A 20,984-nucleotide genomic window follows, 5' to 3' on the forward strand; every position below is an offset into this window, starting at 1 on the left:
GCAGTGTCAGACAGGATGGCACTTCAAAAAAAATAGTCCCCAAGCAGCACATGATGCAAAGAAAAAAAGAGGCGCACCAAGGTCGCTGTGTGACTAAGCTAAGCGACACAAGTGGCCGACACAAACACCTGGCCCATCTAGGAGTGGCACTGCAGTGTCAGGCAGGATGGCACTTCAAAAAAATAGTCCCCAAAGAGCACATGATGCGGTCCCTGGCGTCGCTTGGTCCATCTCCGAGCGACGACCGCGGCCGCTGCACCCTCCTCCTTGCCCGCCCGGCGCCTAGCAACTAGGGACGCCGTGCGTGCTGAGCCGCCGGGTCCCTAGCAATGCTAGGACGCTGGGCGTGCTGAGCCGCCGGGTCCCTAGCAACGCTAGGACGCTGGACGCGCCGAGCCGCTGGGACCTTAGCAACGGGGACGCCACAGGCGGACCGCGTTCCCCGTTGCAGAGTTTGATTAATTAAAGTGTTCACACATGTTCTCTGGTCGTGCAGCAAGGCAGCTGCACGACATTTTTTGTAATTAGGCTCTGTGCTCTTATTGGAGGGTTCCCTGTTAAATGCCTCCTCAGTGCTTCACACAGACGCCGGTGATAGCTTCCTGCATGCTGCTCATGTTTGGTGAACGTCTGTTCCTGGTCTTCTGTGTCCGGTCTCTCTAGTTCTCTGAGTCCCTGAATCCTGGAGTTTGTCATCTGGTCCCAAGGAGTTCTCCTGGTCCTCATTTACCTGTGGCAGTCGATTTAGGTTCCCACATGGTTTCGTGAGTGGCGGCCCTGCCACGTGTTACGGCCTAGGCCGCTTTAGTATTATTTTCTTGCATTGGAGCATTTGCGGAGGTTTACGCTTCCATAGTCCTCTCCGGTACTCGGCGGTGCCGTGTAGGAGAGTGGACAAGTGGATTATTTTGGTTGTTCTTTTCCTTGGCGGTAAGCCGCGCATACTTTTAGTTTCAGGTTAGCCAGTAGCCCCTGGCCTTGTTGTTTAGTTAGAGGGCCCCTTGTTATTTCCCTGCCTCGGTTCACTCTTTGTCTCTCCTTAAGACCTGAGGGGGCATCGGAGTTGGGCAGACGTAATCCGCCCTTCAAACGCGGCTGCCATGGGCCCAAGAAACCATAGTCTCGCAAGAGTGAACTGACAGCACGGGTAAGACAACGGAGGTAGGGCGCCAGGGGCTATTCCCATTCCGTTTCCCCTTTCCAGCATTACATCCTGGTACTCAGGTCTCACAGTATAAGATCTCCCCTGACCTGAGTGTCTGGATCATAACATTATCACCGGCCCAAAACATAAAAAAAAAAAAGGGGGGTTTATTTTTTCCATTTTTTGTTTTGGTGAGAGTAAAATTCGGCCTCGTGAATCCGGCAGGGTTAGGGCCAAATCCCGGTCAGCTTTTGGTTAACCAAATTCATGAACTAACTCAGATGGTTCAGTACCTTACTCTTCGGGTGAAATCGCAGGAAGATCTTTTGCGAGCCTCCCCGAGTGTGGTCCCAGAGCCAAAGATGCATTTACCCGACCGTTTTTTGGGTAACCGAAAAGATTTTTTTAATTTTAAGGAAGCTTGTAAGCTTTATTTTCGTTTAAGGCCTCGTTCCTCTGGTACTGAGTCTCAGCGGGTTGGGATAGTTATGTCGTTGCTCCAGGGTGATCCACAGACCTGGGCGTTTGGGTTAAGAACAGATGATCCTGCTTTGTTATCTGTAGACGCCTTTTTTAAATCGTTAGGCCTGTTATATGATGACCCAGATAGAGAGGCATCAGCTGAGAGTCACCTGCGTGCCCTTAAACAAGGTAAAAATCCAGCAGAGGTGTATTGTACCGAATTTCGTCGTTGGTCAAACGACTGTGGCTGGAATGACCCAGCCCTGCGCAGTCAGTTTCGCCTCGGTTTGTCTGAACTTATTAAAGACAGTCTCCTTCAGTACCCCGCTTCTGAGACTCTCGACAAACTCATGGAGCTTGCTATTAAAATAGATCGTCGTCTCCGAGAGCGGAGGGCTGAAAGAGGAACAACTTTTAGGCCTAATTCTTGTGTTTATACCTTTCCTGAGGACGTCGAGGAGCCCATGCAGATGGGTCTCTCCCGGCTGTCTCCAGAGGAAAGAACCAGAAGATTAAGTTCTGGTCTTTGTTTCTATTGTGGTGGAAAGGGACATATTGCTCGCAACTGCCCGAACAAGTCGGGAAACGCTCTGACCAAGTGAATTGTGAGGGGGTTCACTTGGGTCTGCAGCTAATCTCCTCAAATGATTCTCTGTTAGTTCCTGTTAAGATTTCCTTTGGCAGCCTCAGTTCATTGGTGTCGGCCTTCGTCGACAGTGGAGCTGCAGGAAATTTTATGGATTTGGCTTGGGCTAAGGCTTTAGGCATTCCACAGATACCAAAAGACAACCGTATCACCATGCACGGCTTGGATGGGGGTCCGCTTTCCAATGGGATAATTACTCACCGCATACCTCCAGTATTACTGACAGTAGGGGCCTTACATTCTGAAGACATAGAATTTTACCTTACACATTGTCCGGCAGTTCCTGTACTTTTGGGTCACCCCTGGCTTCGCTTTCATAATCCCACCATAGATTGGCGGTCTGGGGAGATTTCCCAATGGGGTCCTTTTTGTGTTAAGGAATGTATTTCCCATCCAGTCCGGGTTGCGGCAGTCGTCCCAGAACTTATTCCTGTAGAATATCAAGATTTTGCCGATGTGTTCTCCAAAGGCAATGCGGACATTCTGCCTCCCCATCGGTCCTATGACTGTGCGATAGAGTTAGTACCAGGTGCCACTTTGCCTAAGGGGAGATTATATGCCCTGTCTGGGCCAGAAACCACAGCCATGAATAATTACATTCAGGAAAGCCTGAAAAAAGGCTTTATTAGGCCTTCGAAATCTCAGTTGAGTGCAGGTTTTTTCTTTGTCGAGAAAAAAGATGGGTCACTCAGACCATGTATTGATTTTCGGGCTTTGAATAAGATTTCGGTTAAAAACACCTATCCTTTGCCATTGATTTCTGTGCTTTTTGATCAGTTACGCTCCGCCATGATCTTTTCAAAAATCGATCTTAGGGGAGCTTACAACCTCATCCGAATAAGATCTGGGGATGAGTGGAAGACGGCTTTCAGCACTCAGTCAGGTCACTATGAATACCTGGTGATGCCGTTTGGCCTGTCAAATGCTCCTGCGGTGTTTCAGGACCTCATCAACGATGCTCTCCGTGACTTCCTTGGGAAGTTCGTGGTCGTTTATTTAGACGACATTTTGATTTACTCTGAGTCTATGGAACAACATGTTACCCAGGTGCGTCTGGTTCTTCAAAAACTACGAGAGAATCATTTATACGCTAAGCTTGAGAAATGTGATTTTCACATCACAGAAGTGTCCTTCTTGGGGTACATTATTTCTCCCCAGGGATTTTTTATGGAACCGAAAAAACTTCAGGCCATCCTTAATTGGGCGCAACCCACTAATTTAAAAGCAATTCAGCGCTTTTTAGGGTTTGCAAATTATTACAGGCGGTTCATTCATACCTTTTCTGACCTGGTCGCTCCTATAGTAGCCTTGACTAAAAAAGGAGCGGATCCTTCCAATTGGTCGCCTGAAGCTGAGTCTGCCTTTCGGGCCTTGAAGCAGGCCTTTGTCTCGGCTCCTGTCCTCAGACACCCTAATCCGGAGCTCCCCTTTATTGTTGAGGTTGATGCCTCAGAGGTTGGAGTGGGGGCTATCCTTTCTCAGGAAGATCCGGAGTCTCAGGAATTACATCCTTGTGCCTTCATGTCCAGGAAATTCTCCTCCGCAGAATCCAACTATGACGTTGGTAATCGGGAATTACTGGCAGTAAAATGGGCTTTCGAGGAGTGGAGGCATTGGCTGGAGGGAGCTAGGCATACTATTACAGTATTTACTGACCATAAGAACCTGCAATATATTGAGTCAGCTAAACGGCTTAATGCTCGGCAGGCACGTTGGGCATTGTTTTTTACTCGTTTCAGGTTTATTATCACCTTCAGGCCTGGTTCCAAGAATACGAAAGCTGATGCCCTGTCACGTTGCTTTCTTCTGGTTCACAATAGCAATCCTGTTACTACCCCCATAGTTCCATCTTCAGTCATCCGGGCAGGTCTCACACAGGATTTATTTACTCAGTTAAACCAGCTTCAACACCAGGCTCCTAGACTTACTCCTGCTGGTCGTCTTTTTGTTCCTGAATTTTTGAGAGGCACTGTTTTAGCTGAATTTCATGACAACAAGGTCTCTGGTCATCCAGGTATCACTAAGACCTTGGAACTGGTCTCTCGCTCGGTGCGGTGGCCTAGTCTTTCTAAAGACGTAAAAGAATTTGTCCACTCCTGTCAGGTTTGTGCACAGCATAAGGTCCCTCGTTCGTTGCCGATCGGGCAACTCATACCTTTAGCCGTTCCTCTCAGGCCATGGTCTCATATATCCATGGATTTCGTGGTGGACCTTCCCCTTTCAGCCGGATGTCGAGTCATTTGGGTGGTAGTGGACCGTTTTAGTAAAATGGCTCATTTCATTGCTCTTCCCCGATTACCCTCTGCTCAAGGGTTGGCAGTTTTGTTCCTCCGCCATGTGTTCAGGCTCCATGGTTTGCCCACTGATATTGTCTCTGATCGGGGTCCGCAATTTATCGCACGATTCTGGAAATGTTTTTGTGCCTCATTGAATATGAAACTGTCTTTAACATCTGGTTACCATCCACAGTCTAACGGGCAAACCGTACGAGTCAACCAGTCATTAAAACAATATTTACGCTTGTATTCGGCCAAACTCCAGAATGATTGGTCTGAATTTCTTCCTTTAGCTGAATTTGCTTATAATAGCTCCTGTCATTCCTCCACCAAGGAGTCCCCATTCTTTTCAGTCTTTGGTTTTCATCCTAGAGCCAACTCTTTTTTCCATCATTCTCCAGTCTTAACCACCTTAACCTCCCATCTCAGAGCAATTTGGAGAAAAGTGCACCTTGCCCTGAGAAAAGCTGCCTTCCGAGAAAAGAAATTTTCTGATAGGCTCCGACGTCCTTGCACTTTTAAGGTGGGAGATAAGGTGTGGCTGTCAACTCGCAACATCAAGCTCCGACAACCTTCGGCTAGATTGGGACCCAAATTTATTGGACCATTCCTTATCATTAAAAAGGTCAACCCAGTTGCTTTTCGGCTACGCTTGCCAAGATCTCTCAGAATTGGAAATACTTTCCACTGTTCCCTTATTAAACAGTATTTTTCTTCCAGGAGATTTCCTCGGAGGACTTCCCAGGGTAGATCTCCGGTGGATGTTCAGGGGCAACAGGAGTTCTTGGTAGAGAGGGTTTTAGATTCAAAAATTTCTCTGGGCCGGCTTTATTTTTTTGGTTCACTGGAAAGGCTAAGGTCCGGAGGAAAGATCTTGGGTCTTGGATAGAGATCTTCATGCCCCTAAACTCAAGAGATTATTTTTTCAGGAGTTTCCTCAGAAGCCGGGCTTTAGGGGTTCTTTGACCCCTCCTCAAGGGCGGGGTACTGTTAGGCGCCGCGGTCCCTGGCGTCGCTCGGTCCATCTCCGAGCGACGACCGCGGCCGCTGCACCCTCCTCCTTGCCCGCCAGGCGCCTAGCAACTAGGGACGCCGTGCGTGCTGAGCCGCCGGGTCCCTAGCAACGCTAGGACGCTGGACGTGCTGAGCCGCCGGGTCCCTAGCAACGCTAGGACGCTGGGCGCGCCGAGCCGCTGGGACCTTAGCAACGGGGACGCCACAGGCGGACCGCGTTCCCCATTGCAGGGTTTGATTAATTAAAGTGTTCACACATGTTCTCTGGTCGTGCAGCAAGGCAGCTGCACGACATTTTTTGTAATTAGGCTCTGTGCTCTTATTGGAGGGTTCCCTGTTAAATGCCTCCTCAGTGCTTCACACAGACGCCGGTGATAGTTCCTGCATGCTGCTCATGTTTGGTGAACGTCTGTTCCTGGTCTGCTGTGTCCGGTCTCTCCAGTTCTCTGAGTCCCTGAATCTTGGAGTTTGTCATCTGGTCCCAAGGAGTTCTCCTGGTCCTCATTTACCTGTGGCAGTCGATTTAGGTTCCCACTTGGTTTCGTGAGTAGCGGCCCTGCCGCGTGTTACGGCCTAGGCCGCTTTAGTATTATTTTCTTGCATTGGAGCATTTGCGGAGGTTTCCGCTTCCATAGTCCTCTCCGGTACTCGGCGGTGCCGTGTAGGAGAGTGGACAAGTGGATTATTTTGGTTGTTCTTTTCCCTGGCGGTAAGCCGTGCATACTTTTAGTTTCAGGTTAGCCAGTAGCCCCTGGCCTTGTTGTTTAGTTAGAGGGCCCCTTGTTATTTCCCTGCCTCGGTTCACTCTTTGTCTCTCCTTAAGACCTGAGGGGGCATCGGAGTTGGGCAGACGTAATCCGCCCTTCAAACGCGGCTGCCATGGGCCCAAGAAACCATAGTCTCGCAAGAGTGAACTGACAGCACGGGTAAGACAACGGAGGTAGGGCGCCAGGGGCTATTCCCATTCCGTTTCCCCTTTCCAGCATTACATCCTGGTACTCAGGTCTCACAGTATAAGATCTCCCCTGACCTGAGTGTCTGGATCATAACAGTCACACCAAGGTCGCTGTGTGACTAAGCTAAGCGATACAAGTGGCCAACACAAACACCTGGCCCATCTAGGAGTGGCACTGCAGTGTCAGGCAGGATGGCACTTCAAAAAAATTGTCCCCAAACAGCACATGATGCAAAGAAAAAAAGAGGTGCACCAAAGTCGCTGGATGGCTAAGCTAAGCGAAACAAGTGGCCGACATAAACACCAGGCCCATCTAGGAGTGGCACTGCAGTGTCAGGCAGGATGGCACTTCAAAAAAATAGCCCCCAAATAGCACATGATGCAAAGAAAAAAAGAGGCGCACCAAGGTCGCTGTGTGACTAAGCTAAGCGACACAAGTGGCCGACACAAACACCTGGCCCATCTAGGAGTGGCACTGCAGTGTCAGGCAGGATGGCACGTCAAAAAATAGTCCCCAAACAGCACATGATGCAAAGAAAAAAAGAGGCGCACCAAGGTCGCTGTGTGACTAAGCTAAGCGACACAAGTGGCCGACACAAACACCTGGCACATCTAGGAGTGGCACTGCAGTGTCAGGCAGGATGGCACTTCAAAAAAATAGCCCCCAAACAGCACATGATGCAAAGAAAAAAAGAGGCGCACCAAGGTCGCTGTGTGACTAAGCTAAGCGACACAAGTGGCCGACACAAACACCTGGCCCATCTAGGAGTGGCACTGCAGTGTCAGGCAGGATGGCACGTCAAAAAATAGTCCCCAAACAGCACATGATGCAAAGAAAAAAAGAGGCGCACCAAGGTCGCTGTGTGACTAAGCTAAGCGACACAAGTGGCCGACACAAACACCTGGCACATCTAGGAGTGGCACTGCAGTGTCAGGCAGGATGGCACTTCAAAAAAATTGTCCCCAAACAGCACATGATGCAAAGAAAAATTAAAGAAAAAAGAGGTGCAAGATGGAATTGTCCTTGGGCCCTCCCACCCACCCTTATGTTGTATAAACAGGACATGCACACTTTAACGAACCCATCATTTCAGCGACAGGGTCTGCCACACGACTGTGACTGAAATTACTGGTTGGTTTGGGCCCCCACCAAAAAAGAAGCAATCAATCTCTCCTTGCACAAACTGGCTCTACAGAGGCAAGATGTCCACCTCCTCCTCATCGTCCGATTCCTCACCCCTTTCACTGTGTACATCCCCCTCCTCACAGATTATTAATTCGTCCCCACTGGAATCCACCATCTCAGGTCCCTGTGTACTTTCTGGAGGCAATTGCTGGTGAATGTCTCCACGGAGGAATTGATTATAATTCATTTTGATGAACATCATCTTCTCCACATTTTCTGGAAGTAACCTCGTATGCTGATTGCTGACAAGGTGAGCGGCTGCACTAAACACTCTTTCGGAGTACACACTGGAGGGTGGGCAACTTAGGTAAAATACAGCCAGTTTGTGCAAGGGCCTCCAAATTGCCTCTTTTTCCTGCCAGTATACGTACGGACTGTCTGACGTGCCTACTTGGATGCGGTCACTCATATAATCCTCCACCATTCTTTCAATGGTGACAGAATCATATGCAGTGACAGTAGACGACATGTCAGTAATCGTTGCCAGGTCCTTCAGTCCGGACCAGATGTCAGCACTCGCTCCAGACTGCCCTGCATCACCGCCAGTGGGTGGGCTCGGAATTCTTAGCCTTTTCCTCGCACCCCCAGTTGCGGGAGAATGTGAAGGAGGAGCTGTTGACGGGTCACTTTCCGCTTGACTTGACAATTTTCTCACCAGCAGGTCTTTGAACCTCTGCAGACTTGTGTCTGCCGGAAAGAGAGATACAACGTAGGTTTTAAATCTAGGATCGAGCACGGTGGCCAAAATGTAGTGCTCTGATTTCAACAGATTGACCACCTGTGAATCCTGGTTAAGCGAATTAAGGGCTCTATCAACTAGAGATGAGCGCCGGAAATTTTTCGGGTTTTGTGTTTTGGTTTTGGGTTCGGTTCCGCGGCCGTGTTTTGGGTTCGACCGCGTTTTGGCAAAACCTCACCGAATTTTTTTTGTCGGATTCGGGTGTTTTTTCCAAAAAACCTAAAAAACAGCTTAAATCATAGAATTTGGCGGTCATTTGATCCCAAAGTATTATTAACCTCAAAAACCATAATTTCCACTCATTTTCAGTCTATTCTGAATACCTCACACCTCACAATATTATTTTTAGTCCTAAAATTTGCACCGAGGTCGCTGTGTGAGTAAGATAAGCGACCCTAGTGGCCGACACAAACACCGGGCCCATCTAGGAGTGGCACTGCAGTGTCACGCAGGATGGCCCTTCCAAAAAACCCTCCCCAAACAGCACATGACGCAAAGAAAAAAAGAGGCGCAATGAGGTAGCTGTGTGAGTAAGATTAGCGACCCTAGTGGCCGACACAAACACCGGGCCCATCTAGGAGTGGCACTGCAGTGTCACGCAGGATGTCCCTTCCAAAAAACCCTCCCCAAACAGCACATGACGCAAAGAAAAAAAGAGGCGCAATGAGGTAGCTGTGTGAGTAAGATAAGCGACCCTAGTGGCCGACACAAACACCGGGCCCATCTAGGAGTGTCACTGCAGTGTCACGCAGGATGTCCCTTCCAAAAAACCCTCCCCAAACAGCACATGACGCAAAGAAAAAAAGAGGCGCAATGAGGTAGCTGTGTGAGTAAGATAAGCGACCCTAGTGGCCGACACAAACACCGGGCCCATCTAGGAGTGTCACTGCAGTGTCACGCAGGATGTCCCTTCCAAAAAACCCTCCCCAAACAGCACATGACGCAAAGAAAAAAAGAGGCGCAATGAGGTAGCTGTGTGAGTAAGATAAGCGACCCTAGTGGCCGACACAAACACCGGGCCCATCTAGGAGTGGCACTGCAGTGTCACGCAGGATGTCCCTTCCAAAAAACCCTCCCCAAACAGCACATGACGCAAAGAAAAAAAGAGGCGCAATGAGGTAGCTGTGTGAGTAAGATAAGCGACCCTAGTGGCCGACACAAACACCGGGCCCATCTAGGAGTGTCACTGCAGTGTCACGCAGGATGTCCCTTCCAAAAAACCCTCCCCAAACAGCACATGACGCAAAGAAAAAAAGAGGCGCAATGAGGTAGCTGTGTGAGTAAGATAAGCGACCCTAGTGGCCGACACAAACACCGGGCCCATCTAGGAGTGGCACTGCAGTGTCACGCAGGATGTCCCTTCCAAAAAACCCTCCCCAAACAGCACATGACGCAAAGAAAAAGAAAAGAAAAAAGAGGTGCAAGATGGAATTGTCCTTGGGCCCTCCCACCCACCCTTATGTTGTATAAACAGGACATGCACACTTTAACCAACCCATCATTTCAGTGACAGGGTCTGCCACACGACTGTGACTGATATGACGGGTTGGTTTGGACCCCCACCAAAAAAGAAGCAATTAATCTCTCCTTGCACAAACTGGCTCTACAGAGGCAAGATGTCCACCTCATCATCATCCTCCGATATATCACCGTGTACATCCCCCTCCTCACAGATTATCAATTCGTCCCCACTGGAATCCACCATCTCAGCTCCCTGTGTACTTTGTGGAGGCAATTGCTGCTGGTCAATGTCTCCACGGAGGAATTGATTATAATTCATTTTAATGAACATCATCTTCTCCACATTTTCTGGATGTAACCTCGTACGCCGATTGCTGACAAGGTGAGCGGCGGCACTAAACACTCTTTCGGAGTACACACTTGTGGGAGGGCAACTTAGGTAGAATAAAGCCAGTTTGTGCAAGGGCCTCCAAATTGCCTCTTTTTCCTGCCAGTATAAGTACGGACTGTGTGACGTGCCTACTTGGATGCGGTCACTCATATAATCCTCCACCATTCTTTCAATGGGGAGAGAATCATATGCAGTGACAGTAGACGACATGTCCGTAATCGTTGTCAGGTCCTTCAGTCCGGACCAGATGTCAGCATCAGCAGTCGCTCCAGACTGCCCTGCATCACCGCCAGCGGGTGGGCTCGGAATTCTGAGCCTTTTCCTCGCACCCCCAGTTGCGGGAGAATGTGAAGGAGGAGATGTTGTTGACAGGTCGCGTTCCGCTTGACTTGACAATTTACTCACCAGCAGGTGTTTGAACCCCAGCAGACTTGTGTCTGCCGGAAAGAGAGATCCAAGGTAGGCTTTAAATCTAGGATCGAGCACGGTGGCCAAAATGTAGTGCTCTGATTTCAACAGATTGACCACCCGTGAATCCTTGCTAAGCGAATTAAGGGCTCCATCCACAAGTCCCACATGCCTAGCGGAATCGCTCCGTGTTAGCTCCTCCTTCAATGTCTCCAGCTTCTTCTGCAAAAGCCTGATGAGGGGAATGACCTGACTCAGGCTGGCAGTGTCTGAACTGACTTCACGTGTGGCAAGTTCAAAGGGCATCAGAACCTTGCACAACGTTGAAATCATTCTCCACTGCGCTTAAGACAGGTGCATCCCACCTCCTATATCGTGCTCAATTGTATAGGCTTGAATGGCCTTTTGCTGCTCCTCCAACCTCTGAAGCATATACAGGGTTGAATTCCACCTCGTTACCACTTCTTGCTTCAGATGATGGCAGGGCAGGTTCAGTAGTTTTTGGTGGTGCTCCAGTTTTCTGTACGTGGTGCCTGTACGCCGAAAGTGTCCCGCAATTCTTCTGGCCACCGACAGCATCTCTTGCACGCCCCTGTCGTTTTTTAAAAAATTCTGCACCACCAAATTCAAGGTATGTGCAAAACATGGGACGTGCTGGAATTGGCCCAGATTTAATGCACACACAATATTGCTGGCGTTGTCCGATGCCACAAATCCACAGGAGAGTCCAATTGGGGTAAGCCATTCCGCGATGATCTTCCTCAGTTGCCGTAAGAGGTTTTCAGCTGTGTGCGTATTCTGGAAACCGGTGATACAAAGCGTAGCCTGCCTAGGAAAGAGTTGGCGTTTGCGAGATGCTGCTACTGGTGCCGCCGCTGCTGTTCTTGCGGCGGGAGTCCATACATCTACCCAGTGGGCTGTCACAGTCATATAGTCCTGACCCTGCTCTGCTCCACTTGTCCACATGTCCGTGGTTAAGTGGACATTGGGTACAACTGCATTTTTTAGGACACTGGTGAGTCTTTTTCTGACGTCCGTGTACATTCTCGGTATCGCCTGCCTAGAGAAGTGGAACCTAGATGGTATTTGGTAACGGGGGCACACTACCTCAAGAAATTGTCTAGTTCCCTGTGAACTAACGGCGGATACCGGACGCACGTCTAACACCAACATAGTTGTCAAGGCCTCAGATATCCGCTTTGCAACAGGATGACTGCTGTGATATTTCATCTTCCTCGCAAAGGACTGTTGGACAGTCAATTGCTTGGTGGAAGTAGTAAAAGTGTGCTTACGACTTCTCTTCTGGGATGACCATCGACTCCCAGCAGCAACAACAGCAGCGCCAGCAGCAGTAGGCGTTACACGCAAGGATGCATCGGAGGAATCCCAGGCAGGAGAGGACTCATCAGAATTGCCAGTGACATTGCCTGCAGGACTATTGGCATTCCTGGGGAAGGAGGAAATTGACACTGAGGGAGTTGGTGGGGTGGTTTGCGTGAGCTTGGTTACAAGAGGAAGGGATTTACTGGTCAGTGGACTGCTTCCGCTGTCACCCAAAGTTTTTGAACTTGTCACTGACTTATTATGAATGCGCTGCAGGTGACGTATAAGGGAGGATGTTCCGAGGTGGTTAACGTCCTTACCCCTACTTATTACAGCTTGACAAAGGGAACACACGGCTTGACACCTGTTGTCCGCATTTCTGGTGAAATACTTCCACACCGAAGAGCTGATTTTTTTGGTATTTTCACCAGGCATGTCAACGGCCATATTCCTACCACGGACAACAGGTGTCTCCCCGGGTGCCTGACTTAAACAAACCACCTCACCATCAGAATCCTCCTGGTCAATTTCCTCCCCAGCGCCAGCAACACCCATATCCTCCTCATCCTGGTGTACTTCAACACTGACATCTTCAATCTGACTATCAGGAACTGGACTGCGGGTGCTCCTTCCATCACTTGCAGGGGGCGTGCAAATGGTGGAAGGCGCATGCTCTTCACGTCCAGTGTTGGGAAGGTCAGGCATCGCAACCGACACAATTGGAGTCGGACTCTCCTTGTGGATTTGGGATTTCGAAGAACGCACAGTTCTTTGCGGTGCTACTGCTTTTGCCAGCTTTAGTCTTTTCATTTTTCTAGCGAGAGGCTGAGTGCTTCCATCCTCATGTGAAGCTGAACCACTAGCCATGAACATAGGCCAGGGCCTCAGCCGTTCCTTGCCACTCCGTGTGGTAAATGGCATATTGGCAAGTTTACGCTTCTCCTCCGACAATTTTATTTTAGGTTTTGGAGTCCTTTTTTTACTGATATTTGGTGTTTTGGATTTGACATGCTCTGTACTATGACATTGGGCATCGGCCTTGGCAGACGACGTTGCTGGCATTTCATCGTCTCGGCCATGACTAGTGGCAGCAGCTTCAGCACGAGGTGGAAGTGGATCTTGATCTTTCCCTAATTTTGGAACCTCAACATTTTTGTTCTCCATATTTTAATAGGCACAACTAAAAGGCACCTCAGGTAAACAATGGAGATGGATGGATTGGATACTAGTATACAATTATGGACGGGCTGCCGAGTGCCGACACAGAGGTAGCCACAGCCGTGAACTACCGCACTGTACTGTGTCTGCTGCTAATATATAGACTGGTTGATAAAGAGATAGTATACTCGTAACTAGTATGTATGTATAAAGAAAGAAAAAAAAACCACGGTTAGGTGGTATATACAATTATGGACGGGCTGCCGAGTGCCGACACAGAGGTAGCCACAGCCGTGAACTACCGCACTGTACTGTGTCTGCTGCTAATATATAGACTGGTTGATAAAGAGATAGTATACTCGTAACTAGTATGTATGTATAAAGAAAGAAAAAAAAACCACGGTTAGGTGGTATATACAATTATGGACGGGCTGCCGAGTGCCGACACAGAGGTAGCCACAGCCGTGAACTACCGCACTGTACTGTGTCTGCTGCTAATATAGACTGGTTGATAAAGAGATAGTATACTCGTAACTAGTATGTATGTATAAAGAAAGAAAAAAAAACCACGGTTAGGTGGTATATACAATTACGGACGGGCTGCCGAGTGCCGACACAGAGGTAGCCACAGCCGTGAACTACCGCACTGTACTGTGTCTGCTGCTAATATAGACTGGTTGATAAAGAGATAGTATACTCGTAACTAGTATGACTATAAAGAAAGAAAAAAAAACCACGGTTAGGTGGTATATACAATTATGGACGGGCTGCCGAGTGCCGACACAGAGGTAGCCACAGCCGTGAACTACCGCACTGTACTGTGTCTGCTGCTAATATATAGACTGGTTGATAAAGAGATAGTATACTCGTAACTAGTATGTATGTATAAAGAAAGAAAAAAAAACCACGGTTAGGTGGTATATACAATTATGGACGGGCTGCCGAGTGCCGACACAGAGGTAGCCACAGCCGTGAACTACCGCACTGTACTGTGTCTGCTGCTAATATATAGACTGGTTGATAAAGAGATAGTATACTCGTAACTAGTATGTATGTATAAAGAAAGAAAAAAAAACCACGGTTAGGTGGTATATACAATTATGGACGGGCTGCCGAGTGCCGACACAGAGGTAGCCACAGCCGTGAACTACCGCACTGTACTGTGTCTGCTGCTAATATAGACTGGTTGATAAAGAGATAGTATACTCGTAACTAGTATGTATGTATAAAGAAAGAAAAAAAAACCACGGTTAGGTGGTATATACAATTATGGACGGGCTGCCGAGTGCCGACACAGAGGTAGCCACAGCCGTGAACTACCGCACTGTACTGTGTCTGCTGCTAATATAGACTGGTTGATAAAGAGATAGTATACTCGTAACTAGTATGACTATAAAGAAAGAAAAAAAAACCACGGTTAGGTGGTATATACAATTATGGACGGGCTGCCGAGTGCCGACACAGAGGTAGCCACAGCCGTGAACTACCGCACTGTACTGTGTCTGCTGCTAATATATAGACTGGTTGATAAAGAGATAGTATACTCGTAACTAGTATGTATGTATAAAGAAAGAAAAAAAAACCACGGTTAGGTGGTATATACAATTATGGACGGGCTGCCGAGTGCCGACACAGAGGTAGCCACAGCCGTGAACTACCGCACTGTACTGTGTCTGCTGCTAATATAGACTGGTTGATAAAGAGATAGTATACTCGTAACTAGTATGACTATAAAGAAAGAAAAAAAAACCACGGTTAGGTGGTATATACAATTATGGACGGGCTGCCGAGTGCCGACACAGAGGTAGCCACAGCCGTGAACTACCGCACTGTACTGTGTCTGCTGCTAATATATAGACTGGTTGATAAAGAGATAGTATACTCGTAACTAGTATGTATGTATAAAGAAAGAAAAAAAAACCACGGTTAGGTGGTATATACAATTATGGACGGGCTGCCGAGTGCCGACACAGAGGTAGCCACAGCCGTGAACTACCGCACTGTACTGTGTCTGCTGCTAATATATAGACTGGTTGATAAAGAGATAGTATACTCGTAACTAGTATGTATGTATAAAGAAAGAAAAAAAAACCACAGTTAGGTGGTATATACAATTATGGACGGGCTGCCGAGTGCCGACACAGAGGTAGCCACAGCCGTGAACTACCGCACTGTACTGTGTCTGCTGCTAATATATAGACTGGTTGATAAAGAGATAGTATACTCGTAACTAGTATGTATGTATAAAGAAAGAAAAAAAAACCACGGTTAGGTGGTATATACAATTATGGACGGGCTGCCGAGTGCCGACACAGAGGTAGCCACAGCCGTGAACTACCGCACTGTACTGTGTCTGCTGCTAATATAGACTGGTTGATAAAGAGATAGTATACTCGTAACTAGTATGACTATAAAGAAAGAAAAAAAAAACCACGGTTAGGTGGTATATACAATTATGGACGGGCTGCCGAGTGCCGACACAGAGGTAGCCACAGCCGTGAACTACCGCACTGTACTGTGTCTGCTGCTAATATAGACTGGTTGATAAAGAGATAGTATACTACTAATATTATATATACTGGTGGTCAGGTCACTGGTCACTAGTCACACTGGCAGTGGCACTCCTGCAGCAAAAGTGTGCACTGTTTAATTTTAATATAATATTATGTACTCCTGGCTCCTGCTATAACCTATAACTGGCACTGCAGTGCTCCCCAGTCTCCCCCACAATTATAAGCTGTGTGAGCTGAGCACAGTCAGATATATATATACATTGATGCAGCACACTGGGCTGAGCAGTGCACACAGATATGGTATGTGACTGAGTCACTGTGTGTATCGTTTTTTTCAGGCAGAGAACGGATATATTAAATAAAACAAACAACTGCACTGTCTGGTGGTCACTGTGGTCGTCAGTCACTAAACTCTGCACTCTCTTCTACAGTATCACAGCCTCAGGTCAATCTCTCTCTCTCTCTCTCAACCCTAATCTAAATGGAGAGGACGCCAGCCACGTCCTCTCCCTATCAATCTCAATGCACGTGTGAAAATGGCGGCGACGCGCGGCACCTTATATAGAATCCGAGTCTCGCGAGAATCCGACAGCGTCATGATGACGTTCGGGCGCGCTCGGGTTAACCGAGCAAGGCGGGAGGATCCGAGTCTGCTCGGACCCGTGAAAAAAACATGAAGTTCGTGCGGGTTCGGATTCAGAGAAACCGAACCCGCTCATCTCTACTATCAACAAGTCCCACATGCCGAGCGGAATCGCTCTGTTTTAGCTCCTCCTTCAATGTCTCCAGCTTCTTCTGCAAAAGCCTGATGAGGGGAATGACCTGACTCAGGCTGGCAGTGTCTGAACTGACTTCACGTGTGGCAAGTTCAAAGGGTTGCAGAACCTTGCACAACGTTGAAATCATTCTCCACTGCGCTTGAGTCAGGTGCATTCCCCCTCCTTTGCCTATATCGTGGGCAGATGTATAGGCTTGAATGGCCTTTTGCTGCTCCTCTCCTCCATCCTCTGAAGCATATAGAGGGTTGAATTCCACCTCGTTACCACCTCTTGCTTCAGATGATGGCAGGGCAGGTTCAGGAGTGTTTGGTGGTGCTCCAGTCTTCGGCACGCAGTGGCTGAATGCCGAAAGTGGCCCGCAATTCTTCGGGCCACCGACAGCATCTCTTGCACGCCCCTGTCGTTTTTTAAATAATTCTGCACCACCAAATTCAATGTATGTGCAAAACATGGGACGTGCTGGAATTTGCCCAGATGTAATGCACGCACAATATTGCTGGCGTTGTCCGATGTCACAAATCCCCAGGAGAGTCCAATTGGGGTAAGCCATTCTGCGATGATGTTCCTCAGTTTCCGTAAGAGGTTGTCAGCTGTGTGCCTTTTATGGAAAGCGGTGATACAAAGCGTAGCCTGCCTAGGAACGAGTTGGCGTTTGCGAGATGCTGCTACTGGTGCCGCCGCTGCTGTTCTTGCTGCGGGAGGCAATACATCTACCCAGTGGGCTGTCACAGTCATATAGTCCTGAGTCTGCCCTGCTCCACTTGTCCACATGTCCGTGGTTAAGTGGACATTGGGTACAACTGCATTTTTTAGGACACTGGTGACTCTTTTTCTGAGGTCTGTGTACATTTTCGGTATCGCCTTCCTAGAGAAATGGAACCTAGATGGTATTTGGTACCGGAGACACAGTACCTCAATCAAGTCTCTAGTTGCCTCTGAATTAACTGTGGATACCGGAACCACGTTTCTCACCACCCAGGCTGACGAGACCTGAGTTATCCGCTTTGCAGCAGGATGACTGCTGTGATATTTCATCTTCCTCGCAAAGGACTGTTGGACAGTCAATTGCTTACTGGAAGTAGTACAAGTGGTCTTCCGACTTCCCCTCTGGGATGCTGATCGACTCCCAGCAGCAACAACAGCAGTGGCAGCAGCAGTAGGCGTTACACTCAAGGATGCATCGGAGGAATCCCATGCAGTAGAGGACTCGACAGACTTGCAAGTGACATGGCCTGCAGGACTATTGGCTTTCCTGTGTAAGATGGAAATTGACACTGAGGGAGTTGGTGGTGTGGTTTGCAGGAGCTTGGTTACAAGAGGAAGGGATTTAGTGGTCAGTGGACTGCTTCCGCTGTCATCCAAAGTTTTTGAACTTGTCACTGACTTATGATGAATGCGGACCAGGTGACGTATAAGGGAGGATGTTCCTAGGTGGTTAACGTCCTTACCCCTACTTATTACAGCTTGACAAAGGCAACACACGGCTTGACACCTGTTGTCCGCATTTGTGTTGAAATAATTCCACACCGAAGAGCTGATTTTTTTTGTATTTTGACCAGGCATGTCAATGGCCATATTCGTCCCACGGACAACAGGTGTCTCCCCGGGTGCCTGACTTAAACAAACCACCTCACCATCAGAATCCTCCTTGCCAATTTCCTCCCCAGCGCCAGCAACACCCATATCCTCATCCTGGTGTACTTCAACACTGACATCTTCAATTTGACTATTAGGAACTGGACTGCGGGTGCTCCTTCCAGCACTTGCAGGGGGCGTGCAAATGGTGGAAGGCGCAAGCTCTTCCCGTCCAGTGTTGGGAAGGTCAGGCATCGCAACCGACACAATTGGACTCTCCTTGGGGATTTGTGATTTAGAAGTACGCAGAGTTATTTGCTGTGCTTTTGCCAGCTTAAGTCTTTTCATTTTTCTAGCGAGAGGATGAGTGCTTCCATCCTCATGTGAATCTGAACCACTAGCCATGAACATAGGCCAGGGCCTCAGCCGTTCCTTGCCACTCCGTGTCGTAAATGGCATATTGGCAAGTTTATGCTTCTCATCAGATGCTTTCAATTTTGATTTTTGGGTCATTTTACTGAACTTTTGTTTTTTGGATTTACATGCTCTCTACTATGACATTGGGCATCGGCCTTGGCAGACGACGTTGATGGCATTTCATCGTCTCGGCCATGACTAGTGGCAGCAGCTTCAGCACGAGGTGGAAGTGGATCTTGATCTTTCCCTTTTTTAACCTCCACATTTTTGTTCTCCATTTTTTAATGTGTGGAATTATATGCCATTATATATATCAATAGCAATGGCCTACTACTATATATACTGCGCACAACTGAAATGCACCACAGGTATGGATGGATAGTATACTTGACGACAAAGAGGTAGGTAGAGCAGTGGCCTTCCGTACCGTACTGCTATATATACTGGTGGTCACTGTCAGCAAAACTCTGCACTGTACTCCTCCTATATAATATACTTGTGGTCCCCAGTGCCCACAATAAAGCAGTGTGAGCACAGATATATGCAGCACACTAAGCACAGATATGGAGTGTTTTTCAGGCAGACAACGTATACTGGTGGTCACTGTCAGCAAAACTCTGCACTGTACTCCTCCTATATAATACAGCTGCTCCCCAGTCCCCACAATTAAGCAGTGTGAGCACAGATATATGCAGCACACTGAGCACAGATATGGAGTGTTTTTCAGGCAGACAACGTATACTGGTGGTCACTGGTCAGCAAAACTCTGCACTGTACTCCTCCTATATAATATACTGGTGGTCCCCAGTGCCCACAATAAAGCAGTGTGAGCACAGATATATGCAGCACACTGAGCACAGATATGGAGTGTTTTTCAGGCAGACAACGTATACTGGTGGTCACTGGTCAGCAAAACTCTGCACTGTACTCCTCCTACTGGTGGTCCCCAGTGCCCACAATAAAGCAGTTTGAGCACAGATATATGCAGCACACTGAGCACAGATATGGAGTGTTTTCAGGCAGACAACGTATACTGGTGGTCACTGTCAGCAAAACTCTGCACTGTACTCCTCCTATATAATACAGCTGCTCCCCAGTCCCCACAATTAAGCAGTGTGAGCACAGATATATGCAGCACACTGAGCACAGATATGGAGTGTTTTTCAGGCAGACAACGTATACTGGTGGTCACTGGTAAGCAAAACTCTGCACTGTACTCCTCCTATATAATACAGCTGCTCCCCAGTCCCCACAATTAAGGAATAAGCACAAATATTTTTGCATCAAGATTAATAAAAGGAGAGGACGCCAGCCACGTCCTCTCCCTAACATTTCCAATGCACGAGTGAAAATGGCGGCGACGCGCGGCTGCTTATATAGAATCCGAATCTCGCGAGAATCCGACAGCGGGATGATGACGTTCGGGCGCGATTGGGTTAACCGAGCTATTTGGGAGAATCCGAGTATGCCTCGGACCCGTGTAAAATGGGTGAAGTTGGGGGGGGGTTCGGTTTCCGAGGAACCGAACCCGCTCATCACTAATAAATATATATATATATATATATACACTGCTCAAAAAAATAAAGGGAACACTAAAATAACACATCCTAGATCTGAATGAATGAAATATTCTTATTAAATACTTTGTTCTTTACATACTTGAATGTGCTGACAACAAAATCACACAAAAATTATCAATGGAAATCAAATTTATTAACCCATGGAGGTCTGGATTTGGAGTCACACTCAAAATTAAAGTGGAAAAACACACTACAGGCTGATCCAACTTTGATGTAATGTCCTTAAAACAAGTCAAAATGAGGCTCAGTAGTTTGTGTGGCCTCCACGTGCCTGTATGACCTCCCTACAACGCCTGGGCATGCTCCTGATGAGGTGGCAGATAGTCTCCTGAGAGATCTCCTTCCAGACCTGGACTAAAGCATCCGCCAACTCCTGGACAGTCTGTGGTGCAACATGGCGTTGGTGGATGGAGCGAGACATGATGTCCCAGATGTGCTCAATTGGATTCAGGTCTGGGGAACGGGCGGGCCAGTCCATAGCATCAATGCCTTCATCTTGCAGGAACTGCTGACACACTCCAGCCACATGAGGTCTAGCATTGTCTTGCATTAGGAGGAACCCAGGGCCAACCACACCAGCATATGGTCTCACAAGGGGTCTGAGGATCTCATCTCAGTACCTAATGGCAGTCAGGCTACCTTTGGCGAGCACACGGAGGGCTGTGCGGCCCCCCAAAGAAATGCCACCCCACACCATTACTGACCCACTGCCAAACCGGTCATGCTGGAGGATGTTGCAGGCAGCAGAACGTTCTCCTTGGCGTCTCCAGACTCTGTCACGTCTGTCACATGTGCTCAGTGAGAACCTGCTTTCATCTGTGAAGAGCACAGGGCGCCAGTGGCGAATTTGACAATCTTGGTGTTCTCTGGCAAATGCCAAACGTCCTGCACGGTGTTGGGCTGTAAGCACAACCCCCACCTGTGGACGTCGGGCCCCCATACCACCCTCATGGAGTC

This window comes from Pseudophryne corroboree, chromosome 1 (assembly GCF_028390025.1).
Source record: "Pseudophryne corroboree isolate aPseCor3 chromosome 1, aPseCor3.hap2, whole genome shotgun sequence".
In the NCBI taxonomy this organism is placed as follows: Eukaryota; Metazoa; Chordata; class Amphibia; order Anura; family Myobatrachidae; genus Pseudophryne; species Pseudophryne corroboree.